Here is a 7,806-nt window from a genome sequence, read left to right on the forward strand (position 1 = left end):
GCTTTTGTGGTAAATACAGCCCGGGCTGAATAACACTAAAAAAGAAAGCTTTTCTGCAATTAATCATTTTCAAAAGCAACTAGGATTCAGCCAAATGCTAATGAAGCCAGAAATAAATGGAAGTTTGGCCATTCCTGAAGCACTGAAAAAGCTTTACCAGCGGTTTAAGAGCTGTATCATTTTATTCACAAAGTCAGACAGATACTGCCCTTTGCAGTCACTTCTCACACTTGAATTTTCCATTAATTCTGCAAACAGTATCACTTAAATCCTGCACTAATATTTTAATACTAAGATTAAAGACTTCCATACAGTGGGAAAGTCCAAAGCAGAACTTTAAAATGTTAATGAAGTGAATGAAAAATGGGATTTTTGAAAAATGTCTGAAATAACTTGTTTAATGTGGAAAATAGGATGTGAAGAAAAGCAAAATGGAAAGAAATCTGTGCAAGAGGGACTGCCTAATATTTTTCAAGCCCAGGTAGAAAAAGAGATGTATGTACACAGGGGCATGCAGGGCTGTAAGTTGTGCTGCCATAACTGGTCACAGGATAAATAAATGAGAGGGTCTAATGGGTTTGACACTACAACAACCTGCAAGAGCAGCAATAAACTAATGTTGGGAGTGCTGCTTGATCACAAGGAGCTACTGGGGAATAGATGGCAGGGTGAGTGGTAGGCAAATGTTTTGGGGTCTAGTGGCTTGCTGTGTGCCTCAGCATCTGTCTGAACAACTCACCAGATCAAAGAAAATTTTAAAAAGCCATTTCTGTCTCTGGTGGTTTTGGTTCTTATGTATTAAAAAATCTTTGTTGCTGAAGACAGGGCATGCATTGCAAAAATGCTGTGGCTGTTCACAGCACTGGATGTGTGTGTGTACAGCACAGTAAATTAAACAGGGAGAATGTTAATGCTGGTGGAGGTGCTGTGATCCTCATCACACCACTAAATGTGTAATTGGATTGATAAAGAAGTAAGCAGAAGGAGAGGAGGCAGAGGAAGTGCTGTCATCACTGCAGGTGGGTAAATGTGATGCACAAGTACACTCACCTTGGCAGAACCCTAAATCTGCTCATTTCATTACTCTTCAGGTCTCTTGTTACAGGGGTTTCCAACCGATTTCTTTTCTGACCTACTCATACAAGATGCTGAAAGTGAAGGAAGAGCTGATGAGAATGGGGAGGGTGAAGAAGATGTTGGGGAAACAGTCATACAGTCTGAATCAGAGACCAATAACCTGTCTGCTGGCAAGTTATGTTTTTGTTCATTTGCTGTTATGAAGCTAGAAGTTAGCTTTTTCAAAATTAATTTTTATTTTATTGGTGGCTTTTGAGTTTTTTTACAAACAAGTCAGGCAATCAGAAGAACAAAGCAAGATAGTAATGAAGAGAGAGCTAAAATGCAAAACATCCTTGTTTTTCTGGGATCAGATACCACATAGGTCACTTCACCTGTGACTTAGCTCAGCTTTACGTAAGATGCAATCAAAGCTTTCCTTATGGAAGTGGCTTGATGTTTTATTGCTGCAAAGCAACTTTATCTTAGGGCTTATATAGGGCTTATGGTTAATAACTGCACAGGGAGTTATTTAACACCATTAACAGCAATGACAGCATTAACAAATCAGTGGTGTGTTTTCCAGAGAACTCAACACTTTTCAAAGGAGAAAAATACTGAGGCTGCTTTGGGCGCAGCCTTGTTTTCAACCCCTCATCCCCTGCCCTCTCTGGCCTAAGTCCTGGAACCAAACTTTCCAAGCAAAATTGCTTTTCTTGTTACTTTAAAGACATCTTGAGAACAAACCTATTTTTCTGCTTATATTTGTCCAACCTGCTTGTTGTTTAAGCAAGAGGGTCTTTTTCTACAGCTTAGTGTGTTCAGAAGGGAGAACTTTCTGCCAAATGCCATTTCCTTCCTTCTGTTTAAGCTTGTAAAGTTGTTGGTGTAGCCATTAATAACGGGTCAATGGTTTCCTTGGGGAAAGGAGTCCTGATCTCTTTCAGTGCAGAGGTACTGTGTGAAACCTACCTTGGACTTGTAGGTTTTGGGGTGCTCCTGTCCCTCTTTGTAGGCTGTGGTGGGTGCTGGTCAGACCTTGGCATCCCTCTGAATGAGTGAGGCTTTCCACTTTCTGAGATCCTCCAGCAAAGTGCCCTGGTGGCCTGAAAATCAAGGTACTCCCTCCCTATAGAAGCAACCTTTATGTCCTATTTTCTCTCAACCCTGCACTTGGCTCACAACAAGCCCTTACAGCACTACAGGCTGGGGGAAGAGTGTCTGGAAGGATGCCCAGCAGAAAAGGACCTGGGAGTGCTGGTCAGCAGCAGCTGAACCTGAGTGTGCCCAGGTGGCCAAAAAGGCCAGTGGCATCCTGGCCTGGATTAGCCAGTGTGGCCAGCAGGGATTGAGCCCCTGTACTCAGCTACTCCTTGAATCCTGTGTCCAGTTCCAGGCCCGTCACTACAAAAAGGACATTGAGGTGCTGAAGCATGTCCAGAGAAGAGCTTACACCTCAACTTACACACACTGACTTTCTCAGCCCACCTTTCCCACTTGTGGGTACCTGCACCAAGAGAGGCAGGTGAGTACAGGCATCTTCCATCCAAACCTCCCTTCCAGCGGCTTCTTATGAGCTGTAATCTTAAAATTTCCCTTTGTAACGTGTCTTTGGCCAGAGTAGTGTTGGCCAAGTCTTCTTTACAGCCCAAATTTGTCTCCCCCATGGACATGAAAACAGCAGCACGCTACCCAAAAGCCTTGCCTACTTCTTGTTCATCCCTAAAATGATGAAATACTTAAGAAGCTACATGGTCTGTAAAGAGAATGATCAAACAAAAGCTCCTGAGTAAGTTAGTTGTGGCACAAATACATTGGCAGATGTATGAAGTTTTTAAATCCTCTTGCCATAGAGAGAGGATAAAATTCGCAACACAAATGGCAACTCTGCAGCAAGATTCTGATATAATTACTGTAATTATATTGTCTCTGCACTCTCTTATAAATTCAGTGACAGTATATATTTAATGAGCCCTTTCCCGATCAGCAGGTTGCTCCCAGCCGCTCAGATCTGCAACTGCAATGCAGAGGTATCTTAAAATAAAATTAACCCTTAGAAGCGAGGATGCTGGAGAGTCTCTCAGAGACTGGCACTGCCCACCCCTCCCTACATGGCTGGAACACACAGGCAGGCTTCAGAGCAAAGGCTGACTCGCCTTGCTGAGTAAAATTTCGCCGGTGCTGCCAGAGTGAGCTGGGTGTGGTGGATGTGAGCGCTGTCAGAATGTAACCTGCTGGCAGCCTGCTCGTGGGTTACAGGTGGCTCAGCTCGCAGTGGTTGATGTTGTAGAGCCTGATGCGGCGCCCTGTAGGAAAGCCAAGGGTTGCTGTGACTTCCCCCAAGGTCTATTTAGAACCCCACCAAACAAGCAGTCTTGCACCCTCAGCTCCCTGGGGAGTTTAAACTTGCACCACAAAGTGCAGGTTTGTCCCGAGGATGTACACACCTTGCTTTGGCTTCCTGCAGTGCAGCTTTTCTTCTTGAATCTGTTTGTCAAAGGAAAAAGAAAGCAATTTCAGCAGACACATCTGTGTAACTCAGGATTTGCTTAAGCATCAAATGATACAGAATACCAATTCCGAGTTCAAGGAAAACACACATTAGCCTAAAATCTATTCCTGGGCTATATAATATTGTCAGACCAAAATTTTAGATATGAATTGAACTATCCCTTTACATTTCCCCCTTGCTGGTAAACACATCTTCAGATGCTTTGCAGAGTAAGGGGTTTCTGTGGCTTGGACTGGACCTGCAGTGACATCTCCTGGTCCCCCACGAGGTAACGTGCTGGCTGCTGTGTGGCATAGCCCCCGACCCAAACCTCACCCCGATGCCCTCGGAGCGCAGAACTGCTCAGCGCCGACCAGCACAAACCCGCCTGGGGACACACCTCCACACCTCCACCTGGGGCGGCTGAATGCCTCGGGGGGAAAACAGCACACCCCTGCCACACCCCTTCACCTTCACCTGCAGCACCAGGGCAGCCTTCAGAAATCATCGTTTTAAGCACGAAGGTAAATCAGTCATGAAAATCAGATCATTGCACGGAGAGCCTGTGGGCGGGCTGTACTTGCCTGCAAAGCTTTGGTGCTTTAACTTTAGGCAAGGAGAGGAGTTAATCTGTCTCCTCCTGTGCCTATGTCTGTCTGACACTTACATGTGAGCAGGATGTTTTGTGCTTCACCACTTCTTTTGTTGTGACTCTCAAACAATTTCCCACTGAAAACCAACAGGCTTGCTGTTGGCATCTTAGTAGAGGAAATTAAATCCGACATTTCAGTGTTATCTGATTTCACGTCCCTGCACACCATTGTATAATTTCACCACCTACTCATTCTTTTTCTTCACACACAAGTGCATTTAGAGAAAATATAATTGTTGAATGAATACTTAGTCAGAGAAAGGCTGTAATCAGCTCAGATAGAAATCGACATCTTATTTGCTTGAATAAAAGGGGAAAGGAGGAGGAAATTAAATGGAATAATTTCTTTCCTGTGAACTTAGGGCACCAAAAAACTGTATGACAAACTATAATACAGTGGAAGAACTGAGCAGGCAACAGTATTCCTGAGCTATTGCACTAAAAATAACATGGAAGTCAAAGATCTGATTCAGCCGATGTCTTCTGTGTTCATTAAAAAATAATTTAAAAGTTACAACAAAAGACTCAAAAATTTTTCCCAGAGCAAAATAACTGGATGTCCCCTGTAAATCATCAGATATATCAACACTTATTATCAGATAGGCAGCAACTGAGTCGTGCTGGGAGAACATGTATCATGCAGACACCTAAGATCAAAACCAGGATTTGAAAAGTTGCCCTGTACTGTCTAATCCATCAAAATACTCAGGCCTAGGAAAGAGGACAAGTGTGGCACACTGCTGAGCACCCCCGGCACCAAGCTTAGGGAGTCCATGAGTTCCATTCTCTCAGGTACCTACTTCCAGCTCTTTTGCTGTAGGGCCAGCACAGGCAGCAATCCCAGGCCAGTACCTCACTCTGCTGGGGGCTGCAGGCAGGTGGGCCCAGTGGGGACAAGGACAGTTTGTAATTACACTGCATGCAGAAATGCAAACTCTGAGCTCCACCTCATGCAGCTCTCCAGTGAGACTGGATGTACATCAGGAGCTCAAGTTTAGCAAGGGCACACGATCAGGTGATAGTTTTAGGACTATCACCTATATCTATTTTTCTTGACTATGTATAAATATTCTAACTTTCTCATAGACACTTTTGATTTTGGGGTGTTGGTTGACAAGACGTTTAACATGACCCAGCAATGTTCACTCGCAGCTCAGCAAGCCAATGATATCCTGGGTTGCATTCAACACAGTGTGCCCAGCAGGGTGAAGGGAATTCTGCCACTCTGCTCCAGTCTGAGACCCCACCTGCATCCAGCTCAGGGGCCTCCAATATAAGAAGGACATGGACCTGCTGGAACAGCTATAGAGAAGGGCATAAAGTTGCTCAGAGGGCTGGACGACCTCTCCCATAAAGACAGGCTGAGAGAGTTGGGGCTGTTCAGCTTGGAGACAAGAAGACTCCAAGGAGACTTTAGAGCACCTTCCAGTGCCTAAAGGGGGCTATGAGAGAGCTGGAGAGCAACTTTTGACAAGGACATGTAGTGATTAGACAAGGGGGAATGAGTTTAAACTTACAGAGAGTAGGTTTACATTACATATTAGGAAGAAATTCTTTACTGTGAGGGTGGTGAGACACTGGCACAGGTTGCCCAGAGAAGTTGTGGATGCCAGAAGAGAAGTTGGCAGTGTTCAAAGACAGGTTGGACACAGCTCTGAGCAACCCAGTCTAGTGGAAGGAGTCCCTGCCCATAGCAGGAGAGTTGGACTAGATGAATTATAATGATCCTTTCAACCCAAACCTTTCTATGATTCTATGATTTACGCAAGTTTCACAGCCGTTTAAAGCCCAAGACATTATAAAAATATAATGAGCAAACCTTTTCCAGTTCATTTCAAGTATGAAATAAGTCAGGTTCTTCAGCACTTCTTGAGAGCAGGATAGTGTGATCAGTCCTCTACTCCAATAATTTTTTTGGTTCATATTACTTTCACAGAAATAAGAGAAAGCCCATCTGGGGAGAAGGTTAGGAGCCTGGTGTAGGGCAGCTGCCTGCCCCACAGAAGGATTCACCTCTGACTAACACATTATCACCAAATATGTGCCTGATTGCCATGTGCATGTGAAAAGCCCCCATCTGAAACCTCTTCCAGTGTTCCACAATCTTTCCTGTTACACAATTCCTCCCTAGTGACTAATCTAAATATTCTTTGGTTAAATAAGCCTATTATTTTCTTGTTCTATTCATCATGAACATAAAAGACACTGAAAAGATGAAAGGAATAAATTGTTCTCTTTGTGTCTTGAGACTTGTATTTCCTTATGGTATTCTGTAGGCAAACTTACTCAAACTCCATCATTCTTCTATTTCTCATTCTCATATACTTACATTGTCGTGTTTTCTAGATTTCTGTAAAATCTCATTGCTCTTCTCTGAACTGGTTTTTCCTAACAAGCATGACATATAAAACTAGACCTGCTATTTCAGCTGGTGTCTCTCCAGAGCAGAACAGAATGAGGTATTTTGTCATATGGGTGATGCAGTCTTTATACCTCTCTATGTTTCTCTTCATTTTACAGGATCACTGTGTAGTTAGAATGGGTCCCAAAAATGACTGCCAGACAACTACCTGACCTTTTCCAGCTACGCTGGTGTTTAATTATTCTCTGTTCTGTTTGCAAAGCTTTCTGGTTCTATCCAATTCCCCAAGATGATTTTGAACCCTATTTCCACCCTTTAACATGTTTACAACCTCACCTGTCTCAACATGAAACAACACTGTCTCTTTTTCCCTCCTATCTGTCCTGCCTGAAACAGATCACAAAGCAGTCACAAGACCTTGTACATATGTACCCTGCAATCCAACAATCTCTGTTTACGCTCTTTTTATTCTGAACCCCTCAATAAAAAAAAAAAATAAAAAGACACACAGGCATTTGTTTGATTAAAAAAAAAAAAAAAGGCATATTTTTACTGTAAGGACTGGTAAGAAAATACAGAATAGTAAAACTTCAGACGCTCTTTCCCACAGGGCCATGCACCTTTGGCATGTTTGAAAAGTGTGTGTGCTGTGAAAGCAATCTCTACTTATATAGAGTTTTAAAACTGATTTGTAATTATATTTAAGACAGTGCTGAGAAAATATGAATCCAATGCTTTAAGAGCAATTCTATTCCTCTCTGACTTGTTTTTCATTTTTACGTTAGCAGAAGCAGGTTTTGAACTTGTGTTAGAAACAACTCTATATTTCAGTCAATGAAAAGTAGTTATTTCATGTTGTTTAGCAAAGTATTTCCTCTTCTCTCAGTTTCTAAATTTGACTATAAAGCTCTGCTTACATCAGGGTCCCACAGCTGGACAACACAGTGCTCTGGAACTGGATCCAGAGCACCAAAGCTGTTGATTCTTACTGTCCTGACTCTAAGAAGTGTTAAGGGGTGGATCTGACATACACAGAGATTAAGTTAGTGCAAGCTTTGGTAAAGATGTTAAAGCAGAAAAACAGCTGTCCAGTATTTTATTTCTCATTGAAGTAAAGAGGGGAACTAAAATAAATGCAAAACAGAAATACAAATTTAAATTACAAATTTTCTTAGTTTAGGTCCTGTCATTTATTCATATGATGGCAAATAGAAGCCCACTTTAAGACCATTTTTCCACTTTTAT

The sequence above is a fragment of the Taeniopygia guttata genome, chromosome 1 (genome assembly GCF_048771995.1).
Source record: "Taeniopygia guttata chromosome 1, bTaeGut7.mat, whole genome shotgun sequence".
Lineage (NCBI taxonomy): Eukaryota > Metazoa > Chordata > Aves > Passeriformes > Estrildidae > Taeniopygia > Taeniopygia guttata.